Genomic DNA, 15,964 nt, shown 5'->3' with positions numbered 1-15,964 from the left:
GCGGTGAGAAGTGCGAAGTATCCCGACCAGAGCCTAGCTGAGAGAGCAAGATCCGAGGTATACAGAGGCCCACCAGGTTTTCGAAATCCCGATGTCCAGAGGGTCCGCTGTCCGCAGTCATCGAGTCCCGTTCATTCTCTGAGGCCTTCCGTTTCAAGGAGCTACTCGGTGAGTACCATCGCCGGGGAGGCGTGTTGACAGCACATAGGTTGTGCCGGTCAAGACGGATTTGGGTACACAAATCCGGTCTGCACTGTTTAGCAGTGTATATGTACTGTTTAGCAGTATATCAAGTATTCCGAAGTATCTAGTTATTGTCAAGAATTCTGCTTGGTGATTAGTCATGCAGACTGTCATCATTGTTGGTCATTTTTAAAGGTTAAAATGTTTAATGTTTAAATGTTTAAAGTGTTCAAATGTCTTGCATATTGTGGTATGAATGATTGTTCATTGTTCACCGTTCATTATTGTGTTTTCCGTATTAAGTGAATTCAAGAGTAAGTATCAGATCAGTTGTCGAGATGCCGCTCTTCTCGAAGTTAAGACAGATTACTACCAGAAAAGGGGTGCTCGAAGAAGCAGTTCCTATTCCTCCTAGGGACACCCCAGGGCATTTTATGTATCACAAGCATGGCTTAGATGCCATATTGTTTCTTGATCTATGGGTAGATTATACCAAGGGATTGCCGGAAAGTCAAAGGTGGCCCGCAGCGGGAACCTGGGATGCAGAGTGCATCATGAAAGTGGAGGAAGAGTTATGGAAAAGAAAAGTCAGACAGTCACAGAAAGACGCTGTTGAGTTATGGCGTAAAGAATCTCATAGACGTACAGAAAAAGCACGTAGACAAGAAGAGAGGAGTAAAGAGAGTTCAAAGGAAGTTCAAGAAAATGTATTAATTGAGGAAGGTATCCGAGTGAAATCAGAACAAGTAGATAGACAAAGAAACGCTCTTATGAGTGGTATGTATCCTCTCCTAGCCGAAGGACTACCTAAGGCTGTTCCAGAGATGCCAAAAGACTTGCCACCCCCATTATTTCCAATTAAGGTACATCCAAAAGGGCATCCCAGAACCGCAGAAGATGTTTTTCTTTCCTCATATCTAGATGACGCAGCTCCCGAGTATGCTAACCCCACACCACATAGACCGTCTGGCAGAGGGGTTCAACGTCAGGATCAGGTATCTGTTCCCGTGCAACAGCAAGTCCCGACACGAGCTCCGGCAAGCACATCTGTTTCTGCATCTGTCCCCGCAATCGATTCTACAGTAGTATCGACACCTATAGTTGCTGTGTCACGTTCGACGAATCCATTCACACCCGACGCCCCTGAAGGGGCCACGGGAGGTGCAAGCAATACTTTTACGCCACCTAGAATAAATAAACTTGTTTTTCAAGAATCAGCGCATTCACGTACACCCAAATTCGTAAGTGAACGCACGCTTAAGGAACTCCTTATAGATTGTAGGTATGACCCGGTGGTCGGTAAAGAGGACGAAATGGTCCTGGCATCATTACGTATCAGACGAGCCGCAGAGTATTTAGCGAGGTTACCAGGAATGACTACGCATCTAGATAACATATATCATTTTGTCCAAACAGGGCGAGACCCAGAATGTATTAACAGAGCTATGGAATTCCAGAAAGTAGAGATACAGGGGGAACTGTTACGTTTCCTCATAAACTGCGTGATCAGAAATCAAGACCGTCCGGGGGTAGACCCGAATACAATGCTTATTCTTACAAGATGGAGCCAGAATATATCAGAAGGGAGACACGATAAGAAAAACTGTATAATAGCCATGTGCCGAAAAATCCGTAGAGAAATAGAACGTATTCACGAAGAAAGATTGGAAACAGACGAGTTCGAGCAAGATGAAGTCTCCGAATCAGGGAATTCCGCAAGACAGTCAGAAACCATAGCATACGTAGGCAGAGGAAGATCCTGTAATAATACTAGATGCTTTTCTGATCCCATACACTCTGTATGTCCAAATAATAGCAGAACGTATCCGACGCCTGTAATAAATTTAAAGTCTCCTGAACATCTGTTCCAAGCCGCAGATAAACTACTACGAGAACGAAGGGGTTACCACCTCCTCGATTCCATGGATGAGCAAGAATTGGCCAGATCAGCCGTTCACTGGATTGACAGTCCTGAAAAATACGGTGATGAGACCGTAGCACACACGTTTTTTAACCTTAGTGCAGATGAACAACGTTTAGCTGGAATCTATATGATTCAGCAACTCCTTATACTATATAAGAGCCAACATGCTGACCCTGGTCCTTTACCTGATATATTAACTGAACTACTCACGAACAGATGGAGAGGTTCTAGTAACAAGTTAATTAAAGAAATATTAGTGTCACGTAAACAGTATGTCCTTTTTGTAAATCCGGATTCTTTCCCGCTGCCCCGCAGAGAAAGAACGCCGTATTATATGGATAGACAAAATCCCTTACGAGAAGTGCACCCAATAAAAGGCGAAGACAATGAGTTTCACCGTGTATTTGTATACACACCCATATCAAAAATTGAATTGTTAGAAATGAAGAAAGTAGTACCAAGTCATGACAAAGACCCAGCGGGTTTCCACCGAGAAATTAAGGACATGTTGCTGATGGGAGAGTATACCTATCCTGATATTATGACGATATTAAAGGTGCTCTTACCTGCTGGTATTTATGAAAAACTGAAAGAAAAAGAGTGGGAAGTGGGAGACCAAAATATAGATTGGACAGCATTAGAAACGGAAGAAAAGGCCCGAGCTGCAGGTTCAGGGCTCGGGGATAAAGTCAAAGCATTACCAGGTTTACTAGTACAAGTACTGCCACGTTTGTTAACTACGAAAAAGGAAGATTGGGGTGCAATCACGGCCTGTAAACAAAAGCATGATGAAGACACAAGTGACTATTATGCCCGTTTTGAAAAATGTTTTGGAATAAATAGTGGTATAAAAACAAGTAGTGAGTCGTATCCACATTTATTTGTGACAAAATTAGTAGAAAATGCATTACCTCCAGTAAAGAATAGAATATTGAAATTCGAGAGTACCTGGCAAAGTAACACTCCGTCACAAATGCTACAAATGTTACAGTATCATCACAATAGAATTAGAGATGAACAAGAACACGAACAAAGACGTATGAAAGATACAAAAATGAAAATGCTAGTGTCTCAGACAGTATCGGCTGAAGGACATAAAAAGGGTATGACACAGTCCGATTCAGCAGGACCGGTAAAAGGGACATGCAATTATTGCAAAAAGCCAGGTCATTACGTACACGATTGTCCAGTTTTAAAACACAATATCGCCATAGGTAAAACACAAGAAAGATCACGGCCACTCAGACAAGATCAGAATGAACAAGGAGCTATGCCACATTCGGCACATTCCCAGGCCATGCCAGCCGCACAACAGCCAATACAGTTTGTGCCAGCTGCACCACCGTTGCCTGTTACTGCCACACAAACCACCACACGACAAATGTATCAGACTGCACAGTATGAATATCCTGAGTATCAGCGTTACGCATGAACCAGCCTAGAGAGGGAAGTTGACTTACCGCTTATCGAGATTCCTGTAGATCAAGAAGGACCTTATGTACATAGTGAATTATTAGGTCAAGATAGAAAATTCTTACTCGATACAGGGGCAAGTCGTACAACTATAAAACGTAGTGAAGTTCCAGGGGCACCCCTCTCAGGCTCTCAAAATGTTTCCCTTGGTTTTTCAGGAAAACCTATTGTTAACGAAGTATCACAACCTCTTCCACTTACGATAGGACCTTTGACACGAACTACAGATTTATTGCTTACTAAATCATGCCCAGAAAATTTGTTAGGAATTAAAACTCTGAAAGCCCTAGGAGCCATAATATGTTGTTCTCCGGGAGGAATAAGGTTGTTTTTACGTGATTTTAAAGGTCACTATGTGTCTAGAGACATGGATCCCCGACTACAGACTTTACCAGCACATCTATGGGCACAAGGCCCTACTGATGTTGGTTGCATGAACATTACACCATACCGAGTTACACTCAAGGCAGGAGTGGTATTACCACGAATGCGACAATACAAGTTACCGCAAGATGCTGTAGTGGCTTTGCTGAAAATCATTGATGAGTTAATTGCCCAAGGAGTAGTTGTAGAAACAGACTCCAATGTATGTAATTCACCGATAATTCCGATTCTTAAACGAACTGACCCTACTGCTCCGCCAGTATACCGATTGGTTATTGATTTGCGGGAACTAAACAAGTGCATTGTGCCACAATTTCCTGTGGTCCCCGATATATCATCATTATTGACAGCAATTGATTCCGAAGCAACATTCTTTACTGTAATTGATCTCAAGAATGCCTTTTTTAGCGTCCCAATAGATCCGGAAAGCCAATATTTGTTCGGATTCAGTTTAAATGGGCGCAGCTTTAAATTCTCACGCGCTCCCCAAGGATTCACAGAAAGCCCCAGCATCTACAGCCAAGCACTGAAACGAGAACTTGACAGTATCCACATGCCAGTCAATACTGCACTGCTTCAATATGTCGATGATCTGCTGATCACCGCGAGAAGCGAACCTGAATGTGAAAAGGCTTCTCTGACAGTTTTACATTTTCTAGCCGACAAGGGGCACAAGGTGTCCCCTTCTAAGCTGCAATTCTGTGTCCAGCGAGTTATTTATCTTGGTCACTCGCTGTCCAAGGAGGGAAGGCAGCTTACACCAGATCGCATCCAGTTAATTGCTAACATGTCAATACCCCAGACACAAAAGGAGGTGCGGGCTTTCATAGGCCTCACTTCATATTGTAGGCAGTGGATCCCTCAGTACGCATTTCTAGCAAAACCACTCATTCAGTTAACCACACAGGAGGCAGCCACATCGACTGTTCTCCCTTGGACTCAGGAACATACACAAGCTTTTGAAAGCTTAAAGGAAGCTTTATGTCAAGCACCTGTTTTAGCAACACCATGTTATAGCAAACATTTCACACTCTTTGTCACAGAACGCGAAGGTACTGCTTTATCAGTACTCACACAGGAACAAGCAGGATCACGCAAGCCATGTGCTTATTTTTCCAGTACATTAGATCCCGTAGCTCAGGCTTTGCCCGCATGCCTGAAATCAGTGGCAGCAACAGCTTTAGCAATCAGACAAAGCGATGCCATAGTGTTAGGACATCCATTGACAGTACAAGTACCACATGCAGTAGAAGTTCTTGTGAACCGAACACAAACACAACACTTGACCATAGCAAGACTTACCGGTTATGAACTGACATTGTTTCAGCCACACATAGAGATCCGACGGTGTAATACATTGAATCCTGCTACACTATTACCTGTAATTGGAACAGACCCACTAGCTCATGATTGTGTTGAAATTATTGAAATAAAGACGAAACCTAGACAAGACTTGACAGACGTTCCATTGTTAGATCCAGACCTGACGTTGTATGTAGATGGATCGTGCATGAGAGCAAGTACAGGAGACTTAGTGGCCGCGTATGCAGTCACAACAGACACTGAAGTTATTGAGACAAATTGTATAGATACCTTGTCAGCCCAAGCAGCAGAACTTATTGCTCTAACACAAGCCTGTATTCAAGCCACAAATAAGAAAGTTAATGTATACACTGACTCACGTTATGCATTCGGAGTCGTACACGACTTCGGCGTGCTGTGGCGAGAGAGAGGTTATTTAACCTCCCATGGTGCCCACATTCAGCACGGAACCCTCATTCATGCCTTGTTAGACGCAATACATCTACCAACTGCCATATCGATTATGAAATGTAAAGCACACACGAAGGTTACTGATATCATTTCTCAAGGCAATGATTTAGCTGACAGAACAGCTAAACAGACTGCTCAGAATCGCACATTAGACATGACAAAGCCAATAGTTCAGACACCAACACAGTGTATGACAATTAAGGATCCCGCACTTGACGTAATTGACATACAGACACATGCTACTGCAGAAGAATTAAAGAAATGGACTGAACTAGGAGGGATCCAGACAGATCAGGGATGGATGACGAAGGAGAAATCTGTATGGTTTCTTCCTGACTCTATGGTCCAAGCCATTATAGCTACAATTCACAGCCCGGCGCATTTAGGAGAAAAAGCTATGCTAGACAGCATTCAACACATTTGGTTCAACAAACATTTACGAGCAGCAGCTAAACAAAAAGTCCGTACCTGTATGATATGTTGTCAGTTCAACCCAGGGAAAAGTGTTCCCGTAGAACAGGGTGGATTCCAGACTCCTGACCATCCTTTTGAAGTACTCCAAATGGATTATATCCAGATGGAACGATGTCGAGGATTCAAATATGTTCTGGTAGTTGTCTGCGCCCTCTCCCGATGGACTGAGGCGTACCCCGTATCAGATTACACGGCCCCGACTACTGCCAAACAGTTAGTTCGAGAATTCTTCCCACGGTACGGTTTACCACGTGTTGTATATTCAGATAACGGCCAGCCTTTCTCATCCGAATTAATGAAACATGTCTCACTTTTGTTGGGATACCAGTGGAAATTCCACTGTGTCCGACACCCCGAGGCAGCAGGTCTCGTGGAACGACATAATCAAATTTTGAAAATCAGATTGTCTAAAATATGTAAGGAGAAAGGTGTTGACTGGATAGTAGCATTACCAGTGGCATTATTTTACATAAGAATGGTAGCACACTCTCGAACAGGGCTATCCCCGTATGAGGTGATCTTCGGAAGACCACCAAATATGTGGGGGACGCCTATACCACGTAAAATAACTGATGTTAATTGTAATATGCTGACAGATTACTTGGCTTCCTTGATGTCTGCACTACAATCTTGTCGTTCACAGGTAGCTGCAGCTTTTCCTGACAACACTGAGGTGAAACCCCATGACGTTGCTCCGGGGGATCTGGTGTTTGTGAGGAATTTCGATCGGAAAACCCAATTGGAGCCCAGGTGGAAAACACCGAAGCTAGTCCTGCTGACCACAAGAACAGCCGTGAAAGTGGAGGGCCGCAAAGGATGGATACATTCCAGCCACGTTAAGAAATTTCATGGACTATCCTCGGATATAGACACTGTGCCCTGCACTCCCTCACAGACTGATTCAAAACTTCCTTTTGTTGAACAAAATGACTCTCAGTGCTATAAATTAAAGCTTAGGCCCAAGCAGTCGAGCAATTTGATTGTTTAAGTCCTCTCCAAGGTGAAGCGGTTGAATTGTCTCCGACATGTATCCCTTGGACCTGAGTAGAGAAAATACCCGAGAAATGTTGAAACGACAGGCGTATTGTAAATCACTGCGTAGCTACTGTATGAGGACATTATTAATTGTTTTTATTGAGTGTTTTAATAATTATTACGAGTGTGATTTTGCACATATATCATCCTATTTCTGGACATGTTTATAATGTTGCTACTGAACATTCTTTTAGTGACCTACCGCCACATGAATTATCTTATAGACTTGCGCTGCGCAATAACACTTTCATTAGTATGTTACATCATTCCCATCAGACTAGTAATGCCACCAATTGTTGGGTGTGTGGCCGACTCCCTCCCTATCAGAATAACAAAGGAGTTCTGCCTTTCTTTCCACATCCGTTCACACACAATGGCTCCTGTGGAGCATGGTTTAGTTTACTAAATTCCATAGACCCAGACACAGCAGTTTATCAACAACATTGGATATGGGGAAATCTGAATCTAGTTTTATTCAAAGTCTGTCATCCTAATAAGGAGGGTCGCCCCAGTAGAACAGGAACTGATCTAGAAAATGAAGTGTATAAATTAGGTAATTTTACACCTAATCTTATGATTCTGAATGTCAAATCCGAAGTTGAACTAATTCTGCCCACTATGTCAGTATTTCCAGTTAAAGGTGAATTATGTGTAAGAAAAGTTGGTTCCATACATATGGGCCATAGCCAATGCGTTACTACAGTAGAATATAGTGATCAAGGTAAATCTTCGTTTAGAGCTTCTCGCCATTCTTACTTTATATGTGGTCAGACGGCATATATGCGTCTGCCTCTAGATTGGGATGGTACCTGTTACATAGCATTCCTTCTGCCACCTGTTTTCCTAGCTCCACCTGATTATTATCGGAATGTTCATTTAGTACACAATAGAGAGCGAAGAGATCTCCCAGTTGTCGATTATACTGAGACGGCATGGGACAAGTATGTAGATTTCAATAAAGGTATCTTTCCCTATATAGGTACAATATCAAATAGTAAGCTGATACGTAGACTAACCAAGACTCTCGAAGCTGTAGTAAATGAGACTATAGCCGCCCTAGGCAATCTGACAGAGGAACAATCAGTGATGAGAATTGTTGTTCTCCAGAATCGTCTTGTCCTTGACGTCATCTTGGCCGATAGGGGCGGAGCTTGCAGGGTCATCGGATCCAGCTGCTGCATATTCATACCAGAAAATTCGCCATCTGTATATAAAGCTATAACACGCCTTCATAAGATTGTGAGCCAGATACACGAGAATCCAGGCACTTGGACGTGGTCCGGGTGGTTTTGGAGTGTGATATCAGCCTGGGGATGGAGAGTTCTATCCTTCCTAGGTATTGGCCTTCTTATGCTCTTCAGTTGTTGTTTATGCCTGCAATGTGGACCAGCGATTTGTGGTCTGTGTGCCACATCATGCATTCCATATCAAGGTTCTCGTTCAAAATGCCGGAAGAAGAAGGAAGAAGAAATGATGCTCCATGAGCAAATCGATGGAATGATGAAGATTGATATCTCTTGAAGGGCAAGCAGGGGACAAGGAGGGAATGTGGAAATGTGGATTTTCCTGATCAGTTATGTCCCCTATCTTGGACCCCAACGGTTCTAATTGCATGTCACAAGTACATGTATGTTCCCTCCAGTTCCAGTTTCCAAGACGCAAACATATGTGTGTCTACCGTCGACATGTTCTCTGTCAGATCCGCCATCAATGGGCTGGATATTCGATTCCTAAGTATAAAAGGCCACCGACTTTATATGGCTAAGTTACTCCATTTTTACAGCTCAGGCAAGTAGGCCCGATTCTGTCCTTAAAGCCTTCCCTGCTCTCTGTCTCTGACAGCTTCAGCTTGAGCTCGCATCTGTATCCATGAACTTTGTCCTACTCCCTGTGCAGCTAACGGTGCCTGCCTCGGCCAGTTTTCGCCTGCCTGCCAAGAAGCTGTATTTCACCTTCGAATTATCTATTTTGCTCTTCAGCCGATGCATTCCTGTCTAGTGATTTAGGTAAACATTTCCTTTAGCTCACAAGCAAAGGACTCAGCCTTTCCGTCCTCCTGCAAGTAATTCATAGCCCTGTTGCCATGGAAAGTTTTCTGCCCCTCGCATCTCATATAGACACTTAGACGCTTGTACACGCACACACAGTCAGTATAGAATAGATTCTGTCCGAGAGTCTTTTCTTGTGGATAACATAGTTCTCTAAACATAGGATGTTAGATATGATTTGGGATTAGGTTGACTTGACCCCCAGACTTCTCGTCTCCACATGTAGAGCTAAATGTCAAGTCCCCGTCACCCCCTAGTTGCACGTCAATCACACGTCATGCTGCTGCGCGCGCATCTATGTTAAGTATTATCTTATAGATCCACCTATGCATGATAATCAGAGCCAATCATGTTTCTTTCTGCTCCTTATTACGCCTAGTTTCGATTACGTACCAATATGTCACTTTTCTTATCAATTGTTACGCCTTTTGCATTCATTTCATTGTAATGTAAGACCTATAAAAGTTACTTCTTGTCAATAAAGTATTGTACTTCACTTCCTGAACCCTCGTGGTGACGGAACCTGAAGGCCGCCACTCGAGTCGGCCATTTTGGAATAAAGCCCATCCAGAAAATCTCTTATACCACGGATTCTGCCTCTTGTTATTTTGAGCTATTCTACTTTATTTCAGAGTCAGTATGAAATTCAGTTAAGGTAAAAAGAATATTTACCACAATGTGGCAAGGCATATTTACTAACTTAATTAAACGGACAATGCAAGATCTACTTTGACCGCATTCATGTAGATACCGCCCAATGCTTTAATTAAATAAACCGGGATCCTACATAGGCCCATTGGCAAGGTTACAGAAACTGTACATAATCTTTTGAATTAAACTAATGATGTAAATTTGTACTTCTTTTATTGATAATAATGAAGATATTGCATAGTCCCACTAATTTGAATAATGTTGATTCCTTTAACATGATTCATGAAGAAACTGTATACTTCCTTAATGTGGTTCATGCAGATAACGCATAGACCATTTAATGAGATTCACAAAAATGCTACCTAAGCCCCTTTAATGAGATGAAGATACAGCATGGTCCTTTTAATTAGGTCAATTAATGCACTACATAATCCATTAAATGGTGGCATTGTCTATTCCCTTTAATGGCATTCATGAAGATACTGTATTAGCCCCCTATTAGAAACAAAGAAAGATGCTTCCTTTAATGACATTAATGAAGATATTGCATTGTCCCTTCGATGAAATTAATGAGGATATTGCATACTCTCTTTATGATATTAAGTAAGAAACCGCTTTTTGACAGAGGGAATCTGTCATATTTATCTATTTGTGGTGTTTTTTCTACTCTTGACTCTGCAGTAATCTGGAATCTGGTGACGTTACTCCGTCAGATCCATTTTCCTCATGAGTTATAAGGTAATGCGCGCTTTCAGCAAAATATTCAGTTTATGAATATCCTGGAGAGCAGCAGACTATGTGGCCTACTGCAAGCTCCATGACTGCTGCACACACGTTTAACGGCAAGATTTGGGGTCCAAAATTGACTGGGGCTTCGTGCTGGGTGTGAGTGGGGATACCCATAACAATTCTTGGGGCAGCATATTGAAATGGAAGTGGAATGTGGCCCTAAGTGCCAACCTGGAGCCCAAATGGGGAAACCAGTCATGCTTCACCCAGTCAGGCCACTATGAGCGCTATCTGCTCCATGCTACATGTTCCGAACCACAGCAGAGTGTCACAGAGTGGAGCATGAGGCCTGCAGGACTGATGTAGGGGTGTTCAAAGGTTTGATGCTCAACATTTGCAAATTGGTTCATAGGTTCAGAGTACCTGCCCTACTAGAGCAGAGTGTAACGCAGAGGATCATGAAGATCGCAGGCGTGATGTGGGGGGGGGGGGGGGGGGGGGGAGGGTGTAAAGTTGCAATCCTCAACATTTTCAAATTTCACCATTGGTGTAAAGGATGATTGGCGTTTTCAGCTTCTTGACATCACTCTATTTAGCAAAGCTGAACACCAGGGGGCGTATTACATAAGCGGCACATTTTTCTGGTTGGTGCTGCGTGCACCTTTCAAAAGGTGCATCCAGTGCTAACCAGGAAAATGTGCAGCATTATAGTGAATGCACAGCCCCAGGGAAGCCGCAAACATGCGGTGCCATGGGGGCAGCGCATTCAGGTGAAAAACGGAGCAGCTGCTTTGAAGCCGCTCTGTGTTTCACCGTGCAGGCAGCAACCCGCCTGAACTTTGAAGAGGGATTAGAGATCCCCTTGCAGGCGGATGCAGTGAGTGACTGCATCCACCTGCATGGGGTTGTTTGGGGGGGCCGTGAGACACCCTCGCCCCCCTCCAGAGGGCTGCCATCAGGTGATGCACTGTCAGTGTGCCTCCTGACAGCTTCTTTGTTTCACGCCTGCATCTAAAATACGGCGTGGGCGCAGAGGCAAAGGGATTCCCTCTTTTGCATGAGTCCATGTCCCCAAGCAAATGAGGGAACGCCCTCTGACACATTATGTGCACCAGTGCCATCGGTATCACAGAAGGGGACGCACAAGCATCTGTGGCCTTTCTTGCCCTGGGACCCGCAAAGCGGGTGTAAACACTCGTTGCTCCCCTAGGGCATTTCGGTAATACAGCCCCTGGGCATCAGTATGGTAAGCATGCCATCTTGCAGTAGCTCCCACATTGGGGCTCCAGTCAACAATAGCGTTTCCAACCACGCTTCGCATGAAAATGTGGGGGGGCTTTGCTGCTGCCCCTTCCTCCAAGATTTTATACACTTGCCTCAAGGTCACGTGGCAGAGAAACATCCTCGCGCCAATGTGCCTAACCTGCTGCCTGATTAATTGGCAACCTACTAAAAGGAAGCTGGCATTCACAGCTGGCCAGTAATTGGGGGACAAAGTTTGATTAATGAGCGCTATGCTAATTCTGGGTCAGGGGTCACGTTTGATTTAAAGGAGTGAGGGTTTGTGCAGGCTCAGCGAAGCCCATTTCGAGACAAAAGTTATTTATTCTCGGTCGAACGCTGGTTCGTGGTTAAAAGTCATGAAGATTTAATACAGTAATAACAACATAAAGGTCCCTCATCTGTCAGCCACTTTTTTTTTCATTAATGAATTAGTTGAGGGCGAAATACAAATCGATAGAAAAGTTTTAATCATGCCCCTTTAAAATGTGCAGAGGGGGTGTGAGCAGAAAACGTACATATCTTTGTCAATCTTTCTTAAAATCTTAATAGGCCTAGCTTATGGCATGTGCTATGGTTTTCAGCGTCTTCGGCAGCCACGCCCACGATGCCGGATAATTTTAATGGAACTTGATTTGCGAGGAGGAGTGGGAATAAATCACTTCACCTAATGTCTTCCTCGGGTCTTCCAAAAAGTCAGACTAACGCTAGCTATCTCGTCTGAGAATGCATAGGTGTGAGGCTGTCGCTGTGGGCCAAGGTCCATACGGGGAGGAACTCTAACTAGCAGTAATTAAGAGCTCCCCTCGTGCCATTTAGCTCGACCAATGAACTGGTAGCTTTAACCTCCCTACTGGTCACAGGAGAAGTGAGAGGCCGGGTTTGGCAAGACCGGTCTGTCTCCTGTGCCTCTGCGCCTGGGGCTCGTGACATAACAAGATCATTCATGACCATATATGACATAATGTGTATTTGTTAGGCTGAGGTCCAGATTCAAGGGGTAGCAACCTTGGGAGGATGAAAGGCTGCGAGGACCTAAAACCAGTGGGTCAAATGCAGCTTGCCTCCGCATATATTTGTCTACTGAGGTAGCAGATGGGGCTTTGGAGAATCTTCCCGCCAGTGTCTTGATGGGACTTGGTGTCTGCCAGGTCCCAAAGGGCCTCGTGCTTTCAGGCAGGTGGGGATTCAGGGACACAGAGAATTATCCAACCTTCCATAGGCAATATCAGGGCCCTGATACCCCTGCCGAACTGGTTGGGACTATAAACCTGGTAGAGGTGTCACAGGGGCAGCACCTTTAGGCATTGCTCTGGTCTCTTCAGATACCGGCTTTTAAATTATTATAAACCCCTTGAATGATGTAGGTTAAGATGTTCTCTTATAGGTGGTCAGCCAATCAGATAACAGCACTGTCAAAGGCATGTGAAAAGCATACTTTCTACATCAGCCTCTTGCCCTGGAGTGGATACCTCCTCCCAGAACTGCTATCACATGACTTGTGTGATACTTAGCATTTGAGGTAACTGCTGCTGTCCTCAACCACTAAAGCACTCTGGGGCTGGTTCTCAGACATAGGACCCATGCACCCTGTGCCACTGGAACCAAGCGATACCTGACTGATGAGCCCGAATCTAAGTGAAACCGGTCCTGGGATGCTTGAATTCTGGCACCGGGAGGACCTGGCTGTGCAGTTCAGTCTGGACTGTTCTCATTGGAGCATGGTCAAGACTAATTTGCAGATGGCTGGGTCCATACTGAGGTGGCATGGTGGGCAAATGAACTATGGATTGTAATGTGGCCCGAGTAATTACAAGTGACCTAGATTAATTTGAGCATACCACCCAACACTTTTTATATTCTTAACAGGACACTCACTCTGGGATCTAAAGGATAAGGGAAGTTGTGGGATAAAGTTGGGGCTGGGGAAGAATGTGTCATGGTGGCCTGGTTTATGATCATCCTATATGTGATTGCTATTATAGGTTCTCAAGTAAAAGGTGTCAGGTATGGCCAGAATGTAGATCTAGTCAGGAACTACAGATGTGGACTCTCTCAAGAGTGTAGCGTGCAAAGTGTTGCATATATAGGCTTTTGTGTGGGCCACCATTGAAGAGGTTTGGCAGTATCAAGGTTCCGAAAAGAACCTAAATTAACTGTGGGTGTCACATCCTACAGAAGACCATGGACTGTTGCTGCTTTCAACGCACATCAAAAGCTTGCACATTGTATACGACTGCTCTTGTGAGCTGCCTTAGAAGGGGCACAGTGGAGACAGGTTCTGCCCAAGCCACAGCCATTCAACATAGTGCATCAATTAAAACTGTTGGGCATTCTCAACAGACAATGTAAAATAAGTGATGTCTGTAGAAATGCATTTCAATCTTGACACACATTGGGCCATATATAAACGTGCTAAGGCCCTCTGCAAAAGTTATATCTATATATAGAGAGAAATAAAATATCCCTGGCGACTGAAGTGTTAAGAAAAGGAAGTTAGGTGTGCAACCCCCTCCATGAGCCACTTTAGCAACGAGGGGCCGCGCTCTCCCTCCCCTCAAGATACATGTTTTGACACTGGGATGAGGTCCCCGGGGCCCCAGGTAGCTTGGGACGCGAAGTTACGTGCCCACTTCCCTTTGCAAATATCTTTTGGCCCTGGGGATATGCTGGGTAATTGGGTTCGTTGTGCCCGTGGCGGCTCAGGGAGGAGGACTGAGCACCACCTTCCCCTTAATTTAAACAAAAAAAAGTCCCCAGGGAAGGGAGCCCCTGGGTCCCTTACAAGCTTGGGAATAGGAGCGATGCTCCCTCTCCCCTTAATAAAAAAAAAACAAAGGCTCTGGGGGGTCGCTTCCTGGGGCCCAAAGTGGGTGTTGGAAGGCATCTGCCTGCTCCCCTCCCCTTATTAAGAAATCAAAGGCCCTGAAATCCCCAGGGCCTGAAGTAGGTCGGGGACGGGGACTGTATCAATGGGTTGCAACCAACGCCTTGGCGTGCACAGCTGAAGCCAGTGTGTGGTGGTGTACCAAGGACGGACTACTAAGCCTATTCATGAATGAAAAGTAACAATTAAGAAAGGACAGTAACAGGAGCCAATTGAAAAGGGAGGCGGGACTTGGGCAGAGCTTCAAGTCCCTACCTACAGCATGTCTCGCAGAGCAATGCATGCGCTGCCCAGGCTCGACCTAATTAAAGGAGGGCGTGCCAAAGGTTAAAAGGCTGCAGTGGTGTTAAGTTCCCCTGTCACCTGCTTTTAAAATGCCCAAGCACTCCTTCTGGGCTGCCAGGTCCCTCCCCTCCCACTGCTGTTTGTTTACTTGAACCTTGTGACTTTTACTCCTTATTTGTTTTTTGCACTTTTATATAGTGCAGACTCTGCACGCATTGGAGCGCGCTACATCAGTGCAATACATCAGCAACAAAATACAAGTTTATTTTTTTAGGTACCGGGAGGTTAAGTTATAAACCAGGAAGGCAAGTGTCCAAGGAATTATTCGATTTTGTAGATTCTGTTTGTTTTTCGCATTTTAAAAATAACATGCAACTGCAAGATTTAAACTAAATTACCCAGGTGGGTCATGTATTGGAGAAACTATTTCTAAATCACAAAAACCTAACACAATGTTCCAAAACCATACATCTAGGGAGTGCTCTATTGCAAGGAACGAAATTACTTTGGAAAAAAGTCACCTGCATGGTTTCTTTCCCTTTTACTTAACCGGATAAAACAGAAGACTCCAAAGATGGATAATTGATAATGTATTACATAAAAAAAAAACAGTAGGTATGATGTTGTTTTCTTGAGACACTGCAACTACATGTGGCAAAGGGGTAGTCGTAAACAATTGTGTAATAATGTCACACTACAAAAACAGGGGTCATTATTTAAAAGCACATCATCTAAGTGGGTGGTCACTACCACAGTCTAACTACCGCTGGACAGTAAGTACTTCCAGACAGACAGTGCAGTCTGTTGGGGAGTGCAGGTTCTCACCACAATCACATG

The sequence above is a fragment of the Triturus cristatus genome, chromosome 3_2 (assembly GCF_964204655.1).
Source record: "Triturus cristatus chromosome 3_2, aTriCri1.1, whole genome shotgun sequence".
Classification (NCBI taxonomy): Eukaryota; Metazoa; Chordata; class Amphibia; order Caudata; family Salamandridae; genus Triturus; species Triturus cristatus.
Note: the sequence above shows the minus strand (reverse complement) of the source record.